The 23,510-nt window shown below is 34.6% G+C and overlaps 1 long non-coding RNA gene across 1 annotated transcript; it reads right to left on the reverse strand.

The window, feature by feature from the left end:
• Positions 1 to 6,856: 6,856 nt before the first annotated feature.
• LOC115611016 lies at positions 6,857 to 19,766 on the reverse strand. Its single transcript, XR_003992433.1, has 3 exons — positions 19,671 to 19,766; positions 9,031 to 9,121; positions 6,857 to 6,935 (listed from the first exon to the last, which is right to left on the reverse strand). It is a non-coding gene; the product is annotated as an uncharacterized LOC115611016 (long non-coding RNA).
• Between the last annotated feature and the right edge of the window lie 3,744 nt (positions 19,767 to 23,510).

Raw genomic sequence — 23,510 nt, forward strand, 5'->3', positions numbered from 1 at the left:
ACAAAAGACTTTTCAAGACCACTGAACTCCAGGTGGCTGCATTTCAAGAGTGTTAAATAGGAAGTTCCTTCATGGTGCTCAGCCTCTATGCTGAGTCCTAGGTACTATCCTTCCTTTTCTCTGAATTTAAAGTGTTGATCTTTAAACTGGAATATGTCACAAAGTTTTTCCAAATTAACATATTCCTGAATATACTGTTGATCTATAAAACAAAGTAAATAACATGTAGTTTTCTTACAATATGACTGACGTGCCTATATGGTATAGCTAAAAGGTTTTCATTTCAAAAGCATTCTTATCACACACATTCATAATGAAAACAAAACAAAATCAAAAAGAAGTATGTGATTTAAAGGACAGCCTTGACCTCACTAATAAATAATGAAGTTAGTTCAACATCTGAGATATGGAAATGGTATAAAATTTACTACTTCTACATGCTAAATTCACCGTTGTAACCGTACATGAATGATTTCTGCCGAGACCAGCAGAAGTTTACAGTGTCCTGACAAAGTTGTCTGAACGTTGACTGTCCCAGTGCTTCCTGCTAGGTGACAATGTGTTGGCCAAAGGTGACTTGGCAACCATTAGTTTGGAAAAGAACTGCATTATAAATCTCACAGACAGATTAAGTTTATTGTTAATGACTATGATTTTGCAGTGTACGGTTTAAGTGTGTATGCCCATGACTCCCTCTTCTGGATAATCCACACAGAAAATAAACAGAAAATAAATACTACTCATTTTGAAGTGAAGGAAAAAAAAAAAAGGCATAGAAGGAGGAAAACGGAAATAGAAGATGTTATAGAGTAATCTATTCTTTATAAAAACAGATTAATTTTCCTTCTTAATCTTTTTCCATTTAGTTTTTACATTTCACGAATATTTTACCTTGAAAATATAATTTCACCCACAAAAATGTTGTGAACAATGACATAGTGTACATTGTTGTAAAAAATAGTCTTTTCTTCTTAAATTGTTCTTCATCTCTTACCACAGTACATAGCAGAGGTGTTAAATAATCTGTAAGAAACTGAACAAAAAAGAGGACAGAGCAGATTGGAATGATAATGGAAAATGTAAGAGTGGATTAAAGAAACCAAATATTGACATAATGTAGCTCAGATGAGTAAAAAGGTGCTTACCAGTTCTTAACAAAAGAATACATAAGAGAGGAGTGCAGCCCATACTCATAGGGCCTGGGCAGTTAAACAACAGTTAAGCCACAAGAGTAGGTTAAAAAGCATGAATTGGAAACAAAAATGAACTAAAAACTTTTCTCCTGAATAAAATACCATATTTTCTTAATAAATGGAATGATAAACTTTAATAAGAAGTCAAAAAAAAGGAGTGTTTTTCAAGTCAGAGAGAAAAGTTTCTTTTGAGTAGTTTGTTTAGTTTAAAGGTTAAACAGTTTGATCAATATATTGCAAAAGACATTTTTATTGAAAAAATTAAGTAGAAAATTCACTGTTTGTATTCAAGGTATCTGAGGATGGATACAACCAACAGGATACAGCTTAGATGATTAATCTTATTTAAAGGCAGCACCTTTACGTTCTCAACTTTGAATATAAGGAACTGAAGAGGTAAACAGAGCTAAAAATACCCAAACTACCCTTTGAATGGTTTAAATGAAAGGAGATATTACACAGAAATTCCATGGCAGATAAATAGAAATTATTTACTGGTGGAATAAGAGCAAAGAGGGTAAAATCCATCTCCGAAATTCAGCTTGGGAAGATGAATTAGCAATACGAATTAGCTTCAACTGCAACACTGCATTCTCATTAAGAACCTGTCCTGGTTTCAGCTGGGATAGAGTTAATTTTCTTCCTACTAGCTGGTGCAGTGCTGTGTTTTGGCTTTAGTCTGAGAACTATGCTGATAACACATCAATGTTTTAGTTGTTGCTAAGTAATGCTTACCCTGATCAAGGACTTTTCAGTCTCTCATGCTCTGCCAGTGAGGAGGGGCACAAGAAGCCAGGAGGGAGCAGAGACAGGACTCCTGATCTAAACTGCATACCACAGCACATACATACCACATACACATTTTATATCACAGCATGTCATGCCCAATATAGAAACTGGGGGGAGTTACCTTGGAAGGAACTGATCACTGCTCAGGCAGGCTGGGTATTGGTCAGCAGGTGGTTATTGTGCATCACTTGTGTTTTCTGAGTTTTCTTTTCTTATCTTGTTTTTTCCTATTATTATTATTATTATTGTTATTATTGGTAGTCTTCCTATTATAACTATATTTTACTTTATTTTAGTTATTAAAGTGTTCTTATCTCAACATTCTTTTGATTCTCCTCCCCATCCCACCCAGATCAGGGGGGCAAGGGGAGGGGTGAACGAATAGCTGCGTGTTGCTGAGTTACCAGCTGGGTCTAAACTACAACAGAACATAATTTCTTAAGAGTGCTAATAGCTGAAGTATTTAAGCAGATGGACCAGAATTTCCACATCATATAAGCCCTGAGAAATAGGATATTTCTTTTGTGCTTTTGATTGTATAAACCAACTTAATTATCAGGCAAAGAAACCCTGCTCATCAGTACTGTCTACATATAGTTTTCATAGGAGAAACGGAAGCACTTTGAAAACAGATTTAAAGGCCTTTCTTTAGGGTCTCAGAATTTTTTTTAAATTAGATCTTTGGACTTTCAGATTTCCAGAAGTCATTTTATTTTTCTTTCACAGGTCTAAGTTGTCCTCACTAGAATGTAATGATATACACTAAGGACAGAAAGGCAGCTAGTTCGAAAGAAGACTGAATAGGAGATTAAATCTTTGAATTTCCTTATTTCGTTCCTTACTTCAATTACAATAGTAATATAAACATTCCTTTTTTCCTTTCACAGAATATATGAAAAAAAAAGAAAAAAGTAACCCAGAGTTTCTCAAAGAGAAGTGCTGTCAAGTAATTTAAGTGAAACTAAGCCACATTCATTAACTTTTTAAAGGCTGCTGTGCAGACTTAGATAGAAACTAATAAAAATACAGAACTTACTTAAAAAAATGTAATTTAACAGTGAAACAGAACTCTTTAGAAAAGCTGAAATGAAATGAGAACTGCTCCATAAGCAACACCAAAATATTGCATGATGATGGATAAAGATGACATTTACAAGGTTTGGTAATGCAAAATGGTGAAGTTTACAGGAAATTAATCTAATATGGTAGACATATCATTTCTCTCAGAGGCTGGATCATAATTCAGCTGTCATCACCTGACAAGGTCAAAATTTACCACAGCATACACTACATAACTGTAACTTGAAGAAGCTTCATCACATCTTAAATCAGTTTCTGAATAATTTCAGACATAAAAATCTATTTCTGATGGATCAGAGGATCCATCCCTGCTATATTAAAAAGAAACTCTCCAAAACTTTTGATTAAAATATAAAGGAGAGAAATAAACACCCCTATCTACTTAAAAAGCCTGTTCATAATTAATTTGAATCATCAGCAAGCAAGAGAATACAATTTCCTAGGAAAGATACCACATAAAAAACCACTATCCATGTCTTTCAGCATATCAGTTTTGTTGCAGGCTCAAATTTCATTCTAATTTAGATGAAAACAATCGGATCAATTTAATAAACATAGAGGTGCTCTTTAGGCTAAGGATTTCAAAATCACTGTATGCTGCATATATTAAACCATAACTACAAATTCAATTCCTGTCTGTTCTTATGGATTCTTCCGAAAGCATGATGCAAATTAAAAAAAATCAAACCAACAAAAAAAAAAAAAAACCCAAACCAGATTCAAGGGTAACTATGTATTGTATTCAAGTAGAAAACATCATTATTTTTGGTAAGACCACTGAAGAGGCTCTTCTGATCGACATTAATGACCTTTGAAGTCCTAAAGCATAGCTGTAACTTCTGGTATTGACCTACCCAGTAAACTGAATAGGTCAATGACATACATATTTAATAAGACCAAACGTTGAACAACTAAGAAATTGTAAAAATGTTATACTTATTATTGACCCAGGTCAATTTACTATGATTCCACAGGAAATTACTGGCGTTCCAGAAACTGTGCCAACTGCTTTCAGTTTTAGGGTAGGGTTCTTCATATTTTTATAGACATATTACTATCGATTACTCCAAAGTCTCTCACCAGCAGGGGCCCAGGTTCTCAATATTACCTATAGGGTTGACTCAGGAGCTGATGACCTGATTTGGTACTCAGGCAGTATGGTAGGCAGCTAATAAAACACTAGGTAGTGGTGGCCACAGTGGCATGTGACAGTGCAATTGTCAAACTCCCACAGGATCCAAAAAATCCTTAACAACTGTTAAGTCTGTTCCAATGCCTGACAAGCCTTTCAGTGAAGAAATTTTCCCTAATATCCAGTCTAAATCTCCCCTGGTGCAGCTTGAGGCCATTTCCTCTTGTCCTATCACTTGTTACTTGGGAGAAGAGATCAGCCACCTCAAGATGAAGCAAGTGCTGCAGATACTCCATGAAAATCACCAAATCCTCTGAAACGTTCACTGAAGCAAGATGAAATATCATATCAGGGTTTGCGATGATGAGCCATTCAACATGTCCCTGGTCACATTAGCACTATATCACAGTGACTTCTTTACTGATTTCCTGAATTCAGAAAGGTACACTGCTGCAGTCATGTGCCATGCTTACCTAAATTTCCAGAGAATATGCATCAAAAGGAGGTAAATTTTGACAGTGGAAGACTGGGTTTCATGCTTTAGAATTATGATCATACTCTAGAAGGCTTCAGGGCCAAAAACTTGAATTGTGTAATAGCCAAAAAGTTTGGTGTGTAAGCAAACCTTTGATTTATCAGCCATCATTCAGGTATCCAACCATATCTAGCCTCACAAAGTTCTTATTCTAGGTAATATACAGTAAAATGTAGAAGCATCAAGACAATCAGAGTATAGCATATAACAGATGCATACACAACCCCTACTCAAATCCTGTCAGTTGTCTTCTCTGCTGGGAACATAAACAAAAGAAAAAGGTACTCATTTACAACTCTGCAAGGACTCACAGATCAGCAAATGCTCATCTTAATGAGAGAAGGAATGTTTTTCTTGTGCTTTTCATTTTCTACGATGGAAAAATGTAATGATGCTAAGGGATATGGACTGGTTGACTCCCAGCAGTATGTTTAGTAGACAGAAAAGCAGGCAGACATGGAAAAGAGTTTCCAATTGTTGCTGCTGCTTATCATAATACGGATATTTATAAAGCAACAGGGGAAATACTGCTAGCAGAAAAGTGAAATGAAATGAAAAACCTGTTCACTAGATTAAGCAACAAGAGAGTGAGACAGTTACCAGAAACCCATCAAGGTACAACTGAAGCAGGCCTTCAAAAAAACACAATATGGCTTGGCCTTGAAAGCCAGTTTCCTTTTAAAAGTAAACTTCTCTCTTTCCTGATGTTATGACAGAATATTTTAACATATGTTTTTATCTATAAATAAATATGTCTCAAAATAAATCACAGCTTTTCATTTTTTAATATCCCAAGATAAACATGGCATGCTTCATATGTTGAAATTATCTTTCATAGCCTTTTGTCTCTGTGTAACAGAGGATGACCTTGGTATATTATTGTTACAGAGCTTATCAGATATCATTTTTTTTACTACAAGAACAACCTTCATTTCCTCAAATATAACAATGTGGCTATCATAATATCAACAGCATTTTTTATTACCCTACTCAATTTATTTTATTTTTCCTAATAAGCCATGAACATAGAACAGAAAGCCTGCAAGGAAAAAGCAAACCTTGGCAAAAGCCATTCTTTGGACTGCTTTTTAGGAGTAATCCATAGCAGAGCAGGTTAGGTTAATTCATTGTCTTTTTAGCTTTTGAAGCTCAAGACTGAAGCATAAAAATGAAGTACAATTAGGGGACATGCTGCCTGAATGCTTAAAGATAGTGCCTTCAACTACCCCAGAAGCATGAGTGCAGTCAGAGTGCATGCCTCTGATTGTCTTATTGATGTTCCAAAATTTATTTATATTGTTATAAAGTAGACTTTTAAAGACATTTTATGAAAGAATTAAGTCTGCAATTTATGTCATCCTATTATGCTTCAAAAGCAGTTAATAAATTCCTGCTCTTTTAAACACAGGTTAGGTATGGATTTGATAAAAAACTGCATGACATCACAAAGTTACACCAATCTTGATACTTTCTCTTTGTTTCCTTATTTTTGGGGGGAGGTGTATAGAGTAGAAGCAGAGAAGTGGTAAGCAAAAATGTAATATTCTTTGCTTTTGGTATTCCTTATCAATTATATGCCCTACTGTACTTGAGGTGGTCACTGCACAGTTTTTTGTTTAGCACATTTGAGTCTTGTTTCTTGATCATCAGTGTCTTAAAGTTTCTTTGGGTTAAATTTTTTTCAACTGCATATTTTAGGAAATTTTCAACATTGAGCTGAATAGCAGGCAAAACCAAAAGTTTCCAAGTGGCATCAGTAAAAAAAAATTAAAGAGTGCTTATTTTTTTTATGTTTTCAAGAACATACTTCAATGCCAAATGCAGTCATACAGCTAGGAAAAAAATATATTGGATTTGGGAATCTAAACTAGAAAGGGGGTTCCTGCATTCTGACCTCTGTTGCCAGGACTGTTTCTGTACTTTATCCAGTGTAATCTAAATGTGCATTTCACTAAACTAAAAATAAACTTAAAAATTAAGCATTAGAATGACATTTCAGGATTAGAATCTAATTGTAATTAAAATTAGAATCATTACAATTAATTTTTAATGAAATATTTATTATTGTATATCTGATAATCAAAGACATCCAGAAGCATCTGATCAGATTACCTGATTTTGTAACATCAGCCCTTTAGCTCTTTCTTTCACCATAGTCTAATTTTTTGATTTCTTGTCTATCCTAATGTACAGTTGCAACCACCACCTGTGAGTAAAAGAAGCAGTAGTTTAATAAAATGATTAAAAATGCATGGTTAATACTTTGTAAATTTTCTCTAGAGACAAATTCATTAAACAGACAGATTGTTATCTTTGGGTTTCATTTTTTTTGTAATTGCAATTAGTTATTTGTGTAATCTGACAAGAAGTTACACATTTTTATTCAACTTCACAACAGTGTGCTGTAAAACTGTATAAATCTGTAGCTGGAAAAAATTCTTGAACATAATACAGAAGAATCAGAAAATGGAGAATCAGATATTTGATTTGTAATATTAAATTATAACTTTACGATTATTGAAAATGAAATTCACACAGAAGCAGAGCCTTGGCACAAGTTCTCTGTTTAAAATTCCTTTTGTTTCGCCATTTAAAGGTTACTGCGCAAAGGTCTGCTGTGAAGCTTAGCACACGGGTGGATTTCACCAAGAGCATTGACCAGTGACCTCAACAGGAGTCTAGCCAATCTGCACAATTAAAACAGACAGTTTAAGTAATGAAGTTGCTATGGGCAGTTGCAATTTGATTCTAACACATCTCGAACAACTATTATAGTTGTCCTATATTGATTCTGTGAGTTGCATTTTTATATTACCCTATGTTAAAATTTACTGTCACATTCACGACATCATAGAAAAATGGAAGCAAGATGTCACAAAGAGATTTTTGAAGGCTCTTGTTTCTTAAATAAATCACAATTTCTCATATTACTAGCATTCATCTGTCTGTTGAAAAAATTGTTTGTCTTCAGCCATTTCTAAAAATCTGCCTGTCATTTGCTATATGTGCCGCAAATTGGAATTGCATTGCGGAGAATGGATGGGTTTAGTCAAATTAAATAAAATTATATGCCAGCTAGCTTTCATATATTCTAAATATGGCAAACCTATTACATACATATTAATTCTACTTATGTAAAGTCTGCCACTGCTTCATATGTGAAAGGGCAGCATTAAGGGGCTAGATTAAGATCCATCATGCAGGCAGTATGTCACTAAAAATATTCTCAGAGATCCAGAGGCTGCCTATCATAAAAAGGCTTGCTAATGTAATCTGCTCTCTATTACTTATTCTGTAAATAAATCAGCCACAGATACACGCAATGTGGCTCTGCACAAGTCCCTCTCAGGACTGGCAGTACTTGTGAGGCTGAATGAGCCTGATGTTACTACCACAAGCAGCTCAAACGACAAATTCCCCCTTGGCTCAGGAGGCAGAGACTTCCCAAAACAGGAAGAGAGAGAAGTAGTTGCAGAGCAATCTCCTGCCTGCCAAAAAAGTAATAAAAGATATTGGAGCTGTCGTAGATGCACAGGTACATCATAGTTGTTCCCTTTCTCCTCTGTTCATCCTATTGGAAAACCTATACAACAGCAGAATTGATCTTGAAGCTAGAAAGTACCATTAAATCACATAACATGACCTCTTCTGGCAATGCAGACAAAGATATACATCCATCTGTACTGAAGCCAACAACTCGGATGCAGCTAAGAGGTAATTTCTAGTTCTGATTTAGAAAAGATATAGAATTAATCTTCTCTCTTGATAGTTTATCAAAATGCTTTATAACCTTTCCCATGGGATATTTCTACCTATTTCTAAATTGGCTGTGAGTTCCAGACAATATGCTTGTTACATCTTTTTCAACTGAATAATTTTTTAAGATTATTTTTTAGCAACCTAGAGAGTTTCAAAGAACATATCTATGCTCTTATTTGATCAATTTTCCAAGTTTCTTTACTTTTTTTGTATGTTTCACTTCAGGTTGCAGACAATTAAAGAGTCCGTTCTCTTATTTTCCTTTACAAGACTATCTTTGTTCAGTCTCTGTTCAGCTTGCGCCATGCAAATTGTATCAGCCAAGTGATTTTGAAATAGATGCCATGGATCGTAAAATCACTCCATAATTTAAGATAAAAATATTTATACCTAATACCTCTTCTATTTTAACATAAATTTAAGACTTGCCCCTGATAAAAAAGCCAAGCAGGTTAATGGAGTACAGCAAAGTTCTCAGGGTTTGTCTCAGCTGCAGATCTGTTCCTCACAAATTTCAGAACCAAAGTAACACAAAAATTTACCTGGCTTATGGATTCACTGGGATGTTACCACCTTTCCTCAGTCTGTAAAAATGTTTGTTCCAGTGCCATCTTCTATTGCAGGGTGGACAGCCTTTGGGGAGAGGAAAATAGATCCCAGTGTTTCCCAAATGCAACAATTGCAGGACAGCGAAACCACAGTCATTACTTTTACTCAAGGTATCAAGGTCCTGATATGCATGGGTAAGTTATAACACTATTTTCTCCTTCAAGAATATCTATCAATACTATTCAACACGGGCAAATACTGTGAAAATATGCTTATATGCATTCATTCGAATAAAAACTATTAACTCAATTTGACACTTGAGAACCTTTTCCAATTTTAAAAATATCTAAATAGGTTCTTTTATTTCTCTTGTCAGAAAAAAAAAAAATTGCCTTGCAATTACTGTGCGCCTAGTTCACAATTCTTCATGTGGCTAGCACGAAATCTTCTTTAACTTGTTATGAACAGAAGGGGTAGCAATAATAATGCAGTGGCATTTGTTGCAATTGTGCTGCAAAGACCCAAGACTTCAAAACAAATTCAAAACAAATAGTTCATGAATAACCCATAGCCTGATATGTTTGTATATAAGTGTTCAGTGAATAAGTTTCAAACAAGTATGTTTATATAGTCAGAATATTTTTGGTAAATAATGTATGAACAGAGACATGGTAAAATTTACAAACATTATGCACTGCAAATAGGCTGTCTTCCACATGCAATAAGGAACAGCACAAGGTAGGAGATACGAAACTATTAGTTGCCAACCAGTAAAATGGCAACTGATCATGGTAATCCCTCACTTCAAAATCTGTGGTCACAAGAAAGCACTGGGAAGATTCCCTCAGGAGATGTTAAATTAAACATGATGCACTGTCGCTCACTAAACCACCCAGAAAAAATCTCTGAGGAGAAGAAATTAAGATGCTTATGGCACCTGCGAAGGCTGCTAATAAGTGAGTCAAAATGTCATCAGCTATGACTGGCTTTTGTCCATCAGCTACTGATGGGCCGTGTACTTCAGTTATCCCCACACCTTTTTAAGTCTGTTCACTTCAACTCTATACTCTTCTTCATATTCATTCTTTCACTCCTTTGCTTTTCCCCCGTTTGTCCTCCTCTTCTATATACTCTGTCTTCACTATTAACTAGGTGTCCTCCTAATCAATTCATACCAAAGGGAAAAAAACATCAAAAAACCCCATAACACTACCACGATCTCTCTGCCTTTCACGATATTTATTACATACAATACGTAACATCATTTTATACATTCATCATTTGTGTTACGTGAAAAGATCTTCAGAACAATAACTATGGCATTCACCTAGCGTTTAGGAAAGAAAGCTAATCTTGTTTGGTTTGTACATATTATAGTAAATAAATGGAGTGTACTCATGAGTAAAGCCCACTTCTAACTAAATCTTTTACTTCTATTACTTTTGGTGTCATTAATTCTGTTTAAGAGAGACATTTTAGAGACAGGATATTTTAAAATAATGCCAAGATGTGGTGTTTTCTGAAACCCTTCAGTGCATATTCTGCTTGATCTTGTTTGTCCCCTTTGGCTTTGGCCACAGTACCAACGAACTTAGTACCAACACAAATTCAAATCATAATTGAAATGTCTGAGTAACTTCTAAGATCAAATAAATGATAATGGAAGATAAAGTTTGTTCCATCTTCTTGTCATACACCTTAGCAATAACTTATGGGAAGTCAGGGATTCCCAGTTCTCTAGATGATAAAGCACTCACTCAATGTCCTCTGGCAATATATTTATCGCAGTTCGAACAATGTAACTTCCGGTTCTGTGTTTAGTTCTTGGCACATACTGTCAATATTACAGCATAAATTTAGCAACATACGCATAAATGTGCATATATCCAACTGTCTAAGAAACCTGTTCTCACCACTTCCCTCTGTTGTGTAAAACACAATCTCTATCCTTTGGAAAACTGAGACAAAAAAAAAAAAAGGAAAAAAAAAGAGAGATTTTTTTTTTTTCTTTTTTCTACTGAGGGATTATTTTTAATGTGCTTATGCACACTTATGGAACCTGGCATGAAATCAAATATTGGCAGAATGACATTTTTTGGCAGGTTTGACTATTTTGGAGTTACGCCTTGTTTTGAAGATTAACAGTGGCTTAGATTCTAAGCAATCATTTCAAAAATAGGCTAGGTAGCTGGTCAAGATTGTAACTTTTCACTTTTTGGTTCCGCAGGGTGTTGCGTATATACTAGGATAATTTTTGTTCAATTGCTAATGCAATTACAGCTCAGAAATTGCATTTAGAAACAATATTGTTGATTGTATACTGGAGAGCAATGAAATGGAAAGAACTCTACATGCTACACACAACTACAGAATACTGAAATCCACAGAAAGCCTTTTTTTTTAATGAAATGAACAGTAACTTTCCTTATACATGATAAATCTCAACTCTTTGGAACACATTTATTTATTGTGTCTCAGTTTCTTAAATAGTAAAGCAGCACTTACCTCATTGAGTAAGACCTAGTAATGTAAGATTTTGGGGGAACAAATTCTATGTAAATTGAAACACTGCAAGAATATTCTCATGTAAATCATCCCATTTATAAAGAACTTTTCAACTTGCAATAAATTCAGTGCAAGGATACTTTACACATACAAAATATCTTTTCAATTTGAAATGGGGCTGTAGGGTTTCCAAACAATACAGCAGATCAGAGTGTAACTCTGATGGAGAAATTAGCCCAGTTTTCACAGATGTCATAGCATATCACAATCCTTCACAAAGACGGGACAGTTTGTGTTTGACACTGTCTGTGCTGTTCAGTGTTCCAGCTTAGCTGATACACTTTGATGTCACAAAGCACATTTGCTGATGTCAAAAGATAATCTTTGTCTTCTGAGAAGACGATGCTGCCTAATTCTCTTGAGAACTTCTTTGCGATATGTCATTTGCCTACTTCTCAGCACTCACTAAATGCAACTGATTATATGAAATAGTCTCTGGCAGGCTGTTAACAGCTGTTGCAATACCCAGATCGAGGTAGGTTTTGCAGGGTAATGCTTTCACCCTATGTGTTGCAAGTGTTTGGTGGCTGGTGGTGACATCCAACCTTGTATAAACTGTTGATGAGATGAGCAAATTGCATCACACATCAGTCAAGTGATTGACACTGGGCTATGAAAAGGCATTTATAAAGGCAATATCAAGGATATGTTAACTTTTGATTCATTGTTGTCCCATCATCTTGCTCTAGTCATCTTTTCAAAATATTTTTCCTGGTGATGATTGCCTAGCTCTGATATATTAACAATAAGTTTTCCTGACATCACAGTGGCTATCTTGGACTCTACCTTAAGTTTGAACAACTACCCTCTTTAAAATCATCCAACAAGATGAATTTGTCATTTGGGGAATGGCTTAATTGTTGAAATCCTAATAAAATGAGCTTTTTACCTTATAGGTACACATCAGGTAGTACCTGCTTTTACTGTATTTCATTTTAGGACTTGTATAATCAAGTATTATTGCATCAAAGTGAGATCTGCAAAGCAGATGAATTGCAAAATACTTCTACAGGAGTATCATAATGACCAGGTCAGAAACAAGAAGGAGTAAGTGTATTCAGGTCTTGCATCACTGTCAAGACATATTACATCCTGAAAAGCTTGTGGTCTTAGTGTTACTGTGTAGGTTGTTCAGTCAGCCAGGTAACACCAATGGGATGTAAATTGAGTGACTTCAAGGATTGTTTCTGCTAGTTTCCCAGCTGTGGGTGAGAAACACTGCCTTTGGTAGAGTTGCTTTACTGTTCTGAAAGATGTCCTTGTGAGTTGGGAGAAATAGCAAGCAACCAGAAGTTGGAAAAATCAAAAATTTTAAGCTTACACTCAGAAAGATGTGTGATTTATAGGGAGAAACTGTCTACTGGCAAGGACTATAGCAGAGAGCTGAAAATGATGTTAGATTTAGATAACCATCTGAGCATGAGTGCTAAACACATTTGGGTTTGCCATCAAAGCTTTCTTTCTCCTTAGTTAACATTCTAAGGGTCAAAAAGTACAGCCGAGTACCCAGTTGTAGCTGTTAGTTGACCCGAGCAGCTACATACAAACTTTTTCCAATCCCAAGTTTTTTTTAGAGCACTAAAGAACATTGTGTTTCAGTTTTACAGAAGGGAAAAGAAATACGCTTATGACATACAACTTGCCCAAGGTCAGCAGCTCAGAGACAGACCACACAGATCAGGTCTCCTGATATCTAGTTTGATGCCTATCCTCTGTAAACAGCTCAAGTTCATACTGGTCTTTTGGCTGCTGCTCAACAATGCCAACTCATGAGATTTGTTTTCTGTTTGCATTGCCAGGTTTCCATCATCTTTCTTTTCTTCCTTCTTTTGAATACATTTTTCCACAGTTATACCATCTTGCCATTTTATTTTTTCCCTCTCCCAAAAGTGAGCCTCATTCTAATGTTTTCTTACAATTTCCTTAGATAGCAAGGAACCTGAAGCAAACCTCTGAAACTAGCAAACTTTGGAAGGCTGAAGCCTTGGAACCCCAAGTACTTCATTTACAACTCACAGCTAATGCCTTATAAAGTGAATAAAGGATCATAACTTGCTCATCGTGACTGATAGGGAACTACATTACTCTTTAGGCAGTCTGTTCAGACATCAGTCCTGAAAACATCATGACCGTCACAAAAATAGTGCTCATGAACAGGTATTTGGTTAGTAGCGACTGTCCGAGGGTGTACTAAACCTTTAATGTTTAACAATAGTTCTATAATTTTGAAAATGCTTATTTTTTTTCACATACTATAGACCTGTTTAATTATTCATTAATATAGTAAATAACTAAATAATTTGCTAAGGTTTGACAATTCAGATATTTAAAGTTTTCAAACTACTGACACTCCATTTCTGCAGTAGTAGTCTGCCAGTCTAAGAATGCAGAATTTATTTGTTCCTCTTAAACTGATGTAGTCTATGCCTGTATTTGATAAAGTAATTGGTTTTGCTGCATAAACATTATTTATTCCATTTTTTTGTTAATTATTTATTCCAATGTTATTTTACAGAAATGCAGGAATCTGCTGGGATGAAGGATCATTAATAAGTGTGTTTGCACTTCTCTATGATGTACATATTTACATTGAAATTTGTACAGGGTCCAAATAATTACCTTAAACGTACTCTTTAGAGTTTTGATTTTCAGACAAGGACAAGTCGATATACCCTTCTTTCTTTTGTGAATATTAATCTTCCCAGTGCCTTATTTAATGTATGACGACTTTCTTAAGTGATAATCATGTAAGCCAAGTCATCATTTTATCAAGACACAAAGATTCATCATTTTATTGCCATGATATTTACTGTAAGATCACTTGGCTCCCGGTATGAGGCACAGACATTTATGAGACATCCACATAAAATGATTAAATGCCTAAAGGGTAAGATTTACTACAGAGGCACTTTCATGGAGGAAGAACACTCTTCAGAAAAGCACAACAAAAAACTTTTTCACTCACCAATGCTTATTAATGAGCCTAGCATATTTTCTTTATTGTTTAAGTGACCTGGGTGCTTTCCCAAGGTACTTTCTTGATATCTTAGTAGCAAAAGTTGACATGATATATGTAAAACAGTTTTCACATATGACTGATGACCTCCACTTTAAATTTCAGTGGTAAACAGTCATAAATTTTGTATTCTGAATTGCAGCTCTAACAGTTCCAGAAATTTTCATAAATTGTCATAAAGTGATTATACCTACCATCCACCCCCATGTATATTTTTGTCAGATGACAATCATATTTAAATTGCCGTTTGGTTTTTTTCATTAAAGTTCTGCTGTATCTCACTCCACTTTGAGGATCCAGAAACAGCTGCACAACTTAAAGTCTGCTAAACTGTTACCACACAGTCATTTATTATGAAATATCATTTAGCTAAAAATGGCAAACAACACCCAGGAGAATTTCCAAATCTTACTCTCGGTTGCAATATTATAATGGTCCGTTATCTCTAATGAGTACTTACATATTAGAAAGTGAATGAATGTTTTATAAAGAATAATAAAGAACAATAAGGAAAATAATATATGATATATACATCTTCAAAATGGATTTGCAGATGTGAGATGGTTGAAATGAGGTAGAGGGCAGAAAGAAAACATGATAATCAACTCGGTTACAAATTTCTATAACAAAGCAGACCATATATGTTCTCAAAGACAGTCTTCCCTCATGGGAAAACCAATGGTCTATAGGTGTTTGTCTCACATTACGCTGAGGTTTAATAATGCTGTTTTCTCCGAGAATCTCTTTCCTCTCATCAGACATTGTCCAGTTTAAAGCTAGAAAATTAATGCAAATACTGATTACTGAAACTGCCAGGCAGGCTGCAATGTTTCTCATGTTTCAGGCCATTTAGTATACTGGGTTGTTCACATTTTTCTGTTTTTAAAAGATGTAGAGATTATTTCTAATTTGACAAGAGATCATAAATTAACATATTTCTTATGTTCCTTGAGCTATAATGTAGATTATTTTTTCCCTTTTATGGTTATATTTCATCCTACCTACTGGGGCTAACAAAATAGGCTTTCATCTTGTTGCTGAAAACCAGCTTTTAAAGTTTTTGAAGCAAAACCCGTTCATCTTTATAACCTTTTTTATTATTATTATTATTACTACCACAAACACTGCTTGTCAAAGATAGTACATGCAACAGTTTTTGTGGGAATAAGGTGATGGTTCTCACCCCAGGGTGATATGCATTCCAAGACATACTCTTCACATAAGTTTTGTGGTTCACTAGTCATAGAACACAAATTAGCACTTGTTGAAGTCAGAATTAATTTAGCTGTTGTTAGACTTACCTTAGCTTCAGGAACTAAAATGGCCAGTACTAAACCATATTATGTTGTTCAGCAAACAAAACCACCTTTTTTTCTGTGCTTGTAATATTGCAATTGTTCCACAAGGCTCAGTCTTTGCTGTAGTTAAGTCAACAGGAGTCTGGATGCCAAGGACTTTTTCCTATCACTCTTCTCCAACAGGAAACTAAGAAAATAGCTATGCTACAATGTGTACCTGTGCTGTAATGGGCCAAAAGAATACAAAAACTAGCCTATTCAAAGTTATATTATATATCCCAATAGTGAAGAAACTGAGATTAATGAAGCCTAGTTTGGCCTAATTGTGATTACAACACTGAGGTACAGGATCAACATTTAATGATGTGACTTGAAAAGGATTTCCAATGGTAATGTCATATTTTGCAGTTTGTTTGTTGGTTTGTTTAACTTCCTTGTCTTATAGCATTTGAAGGACACAGGGAAAAAAAAATGTTGAGCCTGAAAAAGGAAAATAAGTCAAGATTCTTGTTCACAAAGGTAACCTGCTATTGCATTATAACGAGCGTTGTGTAGCACTGTTCAATACCCTTATTTCTCCAATGAGAAAGCCTGGAGGGTTTTGTCTCTAAAGTTGGAAAGAAAAGCCCTCCCTTGAAACCTGAAGCATTTTCAGTGAGCATAAGTGTTGAAAGACCTGCTTGTAATCAAGCTGCAGGTAGTAAAAAAGTTTCTTCATATAAACTGGTTTTGCTTTCTCACCTCAACTTGGTAATAAAGGTGAGATGGAAGGTGTAAATACAGAGATGATTTTTATATAAGGAACAGAATACAACATCTATAAAAAATAAAGCAGGAATGGATCTTCCTGTGCAATGAATGCTGGTTTGAGGGCTTTTCTGTTACAAAACAGCATGATTCAGCAAATGGATCCTCTTTTGGAACTTTTTCACTTGGGAAATTCAGGCCAACCTGAAATGCATTTCTTCCAGTGGACTTTAATTATATCTGTCTTGCTGTAATAGAGAAAAGCCTATGTAGATATACTGTTTTTCACATATAGCGTTAGAGTCTGATCACCATGTGTAAATAGTTATTAATATTGTATTAATATAAATAATGTTGACACTTTCCAATTTAATATTTTTAGAATATTAATAGCTTTAATATTTTAGAATGTATCCTAGTAATAGGACAATATATAGATTAAAAATAGTTTCTACACATGATGAGATGAGGGGATTTTTTATTATGAGTGGCAAAATATCTGCATAAATTGACTGTCCCTAGTTATTTAAAGTAGAAATGGAATACTGGAGAAATTAATCTCTTATTTGATAAAAATCTCTTCAGAGTAAGTCACAAAATTAAGACCTCAGCTTCACAGTAATACAGTAGCAAAGCCATACTTACTGCCTTTTAAATCTAGGAAAGGCTAGTAGTAACTTAGCCTTTATACTTTCCTATCTATCTGCTCTGAAGTGGGACAACCACAATACTAAACATTTCACTCATCTGACATTCCATTTATTTATTTCAATATATTCCTTTTTTTTCTGTGTAGGACAATTTCTAGAACTACAGATTAAATTTACATCTTCTATTTAAATTTTGTTCTTCATAATCCACTTAAAGGAAACTATTATTATAGTGCACTTAAATTTGACCAATCTGTTGCATTATATAGCTGATTGCATATCTCGAAACTTACATAGTTTTTTATAGTACATAAACAGGGTGCTTCAATGCAGATGAAGCAAATTATATTGTCTTACTGTCTCACTGTAATTTCTCTGTCTTCTGGCTTTCAAGCTACAAAAATGTAGAGAATATTGTTTCTTATACCAGTAAGAAAGTTAACTTGTTTTCTATTTTCACTGAACTTCAGCAAATTAGTTTGATATTTGGAAGAGTTAGATTATCACTTCCTTTCAAAAGAAATTTGAAGAGGGTTTTTTACCTAATTTCCCGAAAGGGTTTGAAATTTTTCACCATTGCTAATATTATATGGAACTTGCAGTGGGGTAGCTAAATAGCCCCAAACCAAAATAGTTTGCTGGGCTACCTGTGAAACACAGCCTACAATATTTATTTAATGTGATTTCTGGAACGGAAATAACTTCATTCATACATCAGAAAATATGTTTCCATGTCTTCTCAAAATGCACTCATAAATCACAAGATTTTTATGTAAACCCAGAGTCCTCATTTTTTTTTTTTTTTTTTAAAAAGGAATTATTGATGGGCTCCTTTCTTATCCACTCAGTATCAGAAGTCCTAATCCAAAATGTTGTCTATGGTTATGTAAAATAAAGACATTAATGTTTGTCTAAGACAGTAAAGTATTTTGAGATAGATATACAAATGATGAAGCATGGGTCACTGTGATTACCCCTGATTTTCAAAGGTCCCCAAAGTACTATGCTCCCATTACAGGCTAAGTCAGATGTCTGTAGTCCTTCCTATGGGAATCTGGCCTGGTCTTACAGTTTGCTGGATGTGTACATGGATGTATTTCTGAATTCAGCCGAGTTTTGAAGCAGAGTGACATGGGATGTGATGTCATCATCTGGTTATTGCTGAGCCATAGTAATGAGGCACTAACACACCAAAAAGCATTTTTGTCTGCCTACTTTTTGAAAAACCTATTTTAACTTCCTATCTTCTTCATAGGAAAAATTCAACCAACTTCAACAAGGCCTTCACCTAGGTTTATGCCAGAAGAACCAAGCCTCTGAAAGAGTCATCATAAATCTAAGCTAAGCTGTGCATCTTGATTAAACAGTAAATCACTGCTTGTGTGCTCATAGTACCTTCAGCCTGATTCTGAATGAAGGTAGGTTTTGATACTTTTATATCCAAAGTTCTAATAGTATTTTCAAGCTTTAAGGAGATATTTATTCTGTACTGATTCTGCTTCCTAAAAGGTTGCAAAAATTCAAGGAGCAAAGAGTAATGGTATCATCCATGTTTGTTGTGGCCTCAAAGTACCAGAAAGAGCTTTGAACTGCTTTTCTGTTGTTCTGTCTTCCTTCTAATGACTGTTACTTCTTAATAAGGAACCTCTCCTCTTTTCTTCTTAGCTATTTTTAATCTCCATGGCATCTAAACAATTCTTGGCTATGAATAAATATGTTATTATTCCATTATACACAGATGAAACAACCAAAGCACAGACACATGAAATAAATTGCAAAAAGTATATGGCAGAACCAAGAATAACTTACCATGTTCCAGAGGCAACAAAAGTTACAGGCCTATTTCAGAATCATTTGAAGAAATGCAACATGTTGTGCTATGTAAGAGATTGGAAGAAATTTCCAGCATAATCCTTTCCTTGAAACCTATGACCCTGCTGAGACTCATTCTATTATTTTAACAAATTTATTTTTCTTACAGAAAGCAAAACCATGGGCAATTTGAAAACTTTCAATAGCAATAATTATTATATTTCACTAGAAATATATGCTGTGTTTTATACGTGATTATGAGGAATTAAAATCTGATTTTAATCCATAAAAGAAGCTGGAGCTGAAATAAGATTCCTGTCAATTTGAAAAATAGTAAACTCTCCAAGAAGTAGGATTAAGGACACACAAGTAAGAATAAAACCACAACATTCTGAGCAAGAAGTTAAATAAAGTACCTTTGCATGTTGGAAAATCATGTGTTTGGAAAATACTATCAAACTGGCAAATTTAAGACTGTTGGGTAATTTTGAGAGAAGATGAAGGAAGTTTTTCTTTTAAATCCCTGCTTTCCAATGCTAACTTACCTTCTGATACTGTCCCTTCCTGACTTATTTAGTTCAGGCCCAGTATCTTGCTGAAATTGTTTTACTTCTTTTTGGAGTTTCCATGTAGGGATGCCCTAAGAAAGATAGACCCATGTCATGTTGCAGCCAGAACTAATAGCTTTAGTGTCTTCTGTCAGCTGCTGTGTAGATATTTCGTTCCTGCTGGGGACTCCGTAGTGGAGTTACACAGAGGCTGAATGAATACTTCCTTAATAGCTTGTTCACATGTGTATGAAATTCAGCATTACAATAATATTAACAGCTAACATTTTGTTAACATTATTTTCCTGTGGTTGGAGAAAGACATTATGAAGAATTATACTTTTAAGAGACCCTGGCATGAAACAGTTTTAATCAGTTCTTACCATGCAGAACAATAATCAGTTCCAACAAAGGGGCTGGGTGAGGACTGTTTAACTCTAACTGATCATAAACTGTAATGTGCCTTTGCATTTTTTGCTTTCTATAAATAAATGCTTTGACATTTTGGGGTTTTTTATGAAATGTTATGGCTGCAAGATTGTAGTTATTTTCAGGATGTACTCAGTGGGAAGAAGAAGTTATGATTGGTTTGAGGAACTCTGGTTTTAATAAAGTTTATTTTCTAACTGAGATATTGTAAAAAAGCATCCTTTGAATAAAAACACAAATACCACTCATTCTACTGAAAATGGATTTATCTGTTCAGCGAGTTATAAGATAAGTAAATTAATGTTATTACCAAAATAGTTTAATTAAACCTTCTGTTTAAAAATTGAGCCAAAAGGAATTTGTCTAATACCATGGTCAGCAAAGAAAATAAGTCTTTTGGAAGTTGTCTGCTTTTAAGGAGGATAAATCTATGAAGTGTTAAGTGCTCTAAAAATATACTTTGGAAAAGCTTTCTTAATGCTACTACTTCACAGACACACATTTTCATCAGCCCATGCTCTAACACAAACTCTAAGCAAAGGCAAAGTATCTGTTCCATAAGAATCAGAAGTATCTGGATTAAATACATTTACTTCAACTGACAATAAGCATTCTTTAGAGAGAAGGATACCTGCATTAATTTGCTGAACTCCTTTGACTACAGATGGTGAAAAATACTGTGGCTTGTCGTGTTTACTGACATCTTGTTGCTGTCTAAAGCTGTTATACAAACGTCTGTAAAACATGTATAATGTAATGGATGATAATTTTCCTACTTGCACATTTGAATAACTACTGAACCCATTTTAAAAACACAGAAAATGTAAAAATAAGTCATATCTTCAGCCTGTAAGTCAGGGTGCCACCATATATAAAAAAGAAAATGCTACTAAATTTGTGGATGAATTGTGATCACTGGTATATATAAAAAAATTACGAGATATGGGCAAAATATGCTAAAATAATATTTTGTTTTCAAATAGGGTGTGCACCTGTAATGAAAATTGAGAATAAAAGTACAGGGATGTGTGGGCATAACTTAGCCCTGTAGTACAAGCATAATATATACATAAAAGCTACAGATTTGTAATATATGAATCTAATATACCATTGTAGTCTACAGTTCCACTGAACCAAGCTTAAATGCCATTCTTCTTGCCTCATTCCCAAGGGCACCAGGAGGCAAAAAGGAAATGAATGAGTAAAAATGTCAGGAAAAGAAGTGAAAAATCTAAATGCATTTCATCTCACAGCGCTGTCTGTATCTCTTATGGACAAATTGGCTCTGAGTGTAAGGTCATATGCTCAGCTGTTGTAAATTTGTGCAAGTCACTGAAGGCAGAATAGGAGAATTAATTTACACCACTGAGGATATGGCTTTCAGTCATTACAATGCCCAAAGCCAAAGTTAAGCTGTGAAATTTCATGTTTCTTATGGATAGATGAGGTTACTTTACACTCCTGGAACTTGGATTGCTTCGGTCTGTCTGTTTGGAAAAACAAACAAGACATCAGAGAGCTGATTTACTGAAATCAGACCAGAGGTGATTTAAAGCAAACACACAAACTTACCAAAAACCTTGCTCACTTTGGGGAGAAGAAACTGAAAAACACAAAAAGGAACCATACATGTCCAGGCCATGTATATTTTTCACACTTGTCAATTTGTTATGCGTGCAAATATAATTGCACCTGAGAGATATCAGCTGTATCACACATGCCATAATCTTGCAGATTCCCATTTACTTTTGAAAACACAAAAATTAGTCACTCCCAAGGTTAAAGCACTTCTTTAACCAAATTGTGGGGTTTTTTCTCCTTTTTGAGGCAAGATCTAATACTCTGCCCTCTTGCAGCGAACACTTCAAATTTCTAACTACATTACTACTGTTCTTTGCAAAATGCACAAATTTGTGGTTTGATAATTGAAATATTAATGCTTTGATAACTCTTTACAACACCAAGCATAGCATTCTTCTTTAAGGGTTATTGTACTTCAAAGATTTCAAACCGTAAGAAAAATAAAAACACTCTTTAACTTTCCTGAAGGACCACAGGGTGTCTATGGGGGCATATAATAAAACAAATATAAAAATCCTGCATTTGCACAGTAGCTCTCAGACTTTATTGAAGCAAAATTCTTTCCCTCTCTCCAGTCCTTTAGACCATTCAGTCCAAATGTTGGCCTGAAGGATTCAGCTGTAAATTTCCCAGTGTGGATATGACACGGTTATCTCTCATCCCTATAATAACAGTTTTAATTTCCCAAATGGCAGAAAGGGATTGCAAGCATGCTCACAGCTATGACCTGGCAATTCACAGATATGACCACCAGAGTCTGTTTACAAATGTACTTATTAGATATATAGGAAGATTGTTTTGTCCTCTCAGGCCATTTGGTTTGCATTACAGGAACCATCGGGGGGAAAGAAAAAGAATTCTATAATAGCTCCTTTTCTTGTTCAAAGGAAATCTTGTTGCTGGAAGTGGAGATTTCATTGCTCAGCAAAGGGAGACTTAACAGAGTTTATTTATTGGAAAGAATTTTCTTATGGTGGGCAGCACACTGAGGAAGTCATATTTTGCTTCATATTAGGGATGCTTAGAAGAAGTACAGGCAAGAAAATAATATGTTAACTTTTAAGTTGAGCAAATTAAAGGTAGGTAAAATCACAAAACCAAAGCAAGTCAGAAATATATCTATTGGGTTCAAAACTCTTACTGGCACAGATTACAGTTAATTACTTTAACACTCACAGGCTAAAGAAAGTCGATATCTTACAAAACAGAAAAGGACCTTGTCTCTGATAAAGTTTTGCTGATGAGCTCTGAGCAGGAAAGTTTATACCCACATATAAGCATCACTAATGATTAAAGTAATTTTGAAAATGTGTTAATATTTAGATTAAAAAAAAAAGGAAAAGGAGAAAGGTGAAGAAACCTCTTCTTCTTTTGGAAAATTTTGAACAGTAGCTTGTATTCTTCATTCTCCACAACGTGAGAAAACATTGGATTGGGTATCTACATTTTGGCCATAAATTTAATACTACTTCAGTTCTTGATAAAAAGAGTACAAGAGAGTTTCTATAGTCACATGAGGGCTCTCTGAGGTCATATTTTAACTTACAATCAGCTCTTACCACAAATACATATTTTTTGAACTATTCACTGGAATTCAAGTTTCTGGTGGAATATGTTTCACTTATTCATAGAAAGTTCAAGTCCCTTCACTGGAACCAAAAGAGAAGAATTCACTTGTAAGAATAAATGTCTTATTTATTTCACTGATTAACCCCATTAAAAAAAACCACAACCAAACAAACCAAACAGAAAGCCTACTGTAACTATAAAATAGCATGTGAACTTTAAGAAATATATTGCAATTACAATGCAATATTTTGTATTATA

This window comes from Strigops habroptila, chromosome 7, assembly GCF_004027225.2.
Source record: "Strigops habroptila isolate Jane chromosome 7, bStrHab1.2.pri, whole genome shotgun sequence".
Taxonomy (NCBI): Eukaryota; Metazoa; Chordata; class Aves; order Psittaciformes; family Psittacidae; genus Strigops; species Strigops habroptila.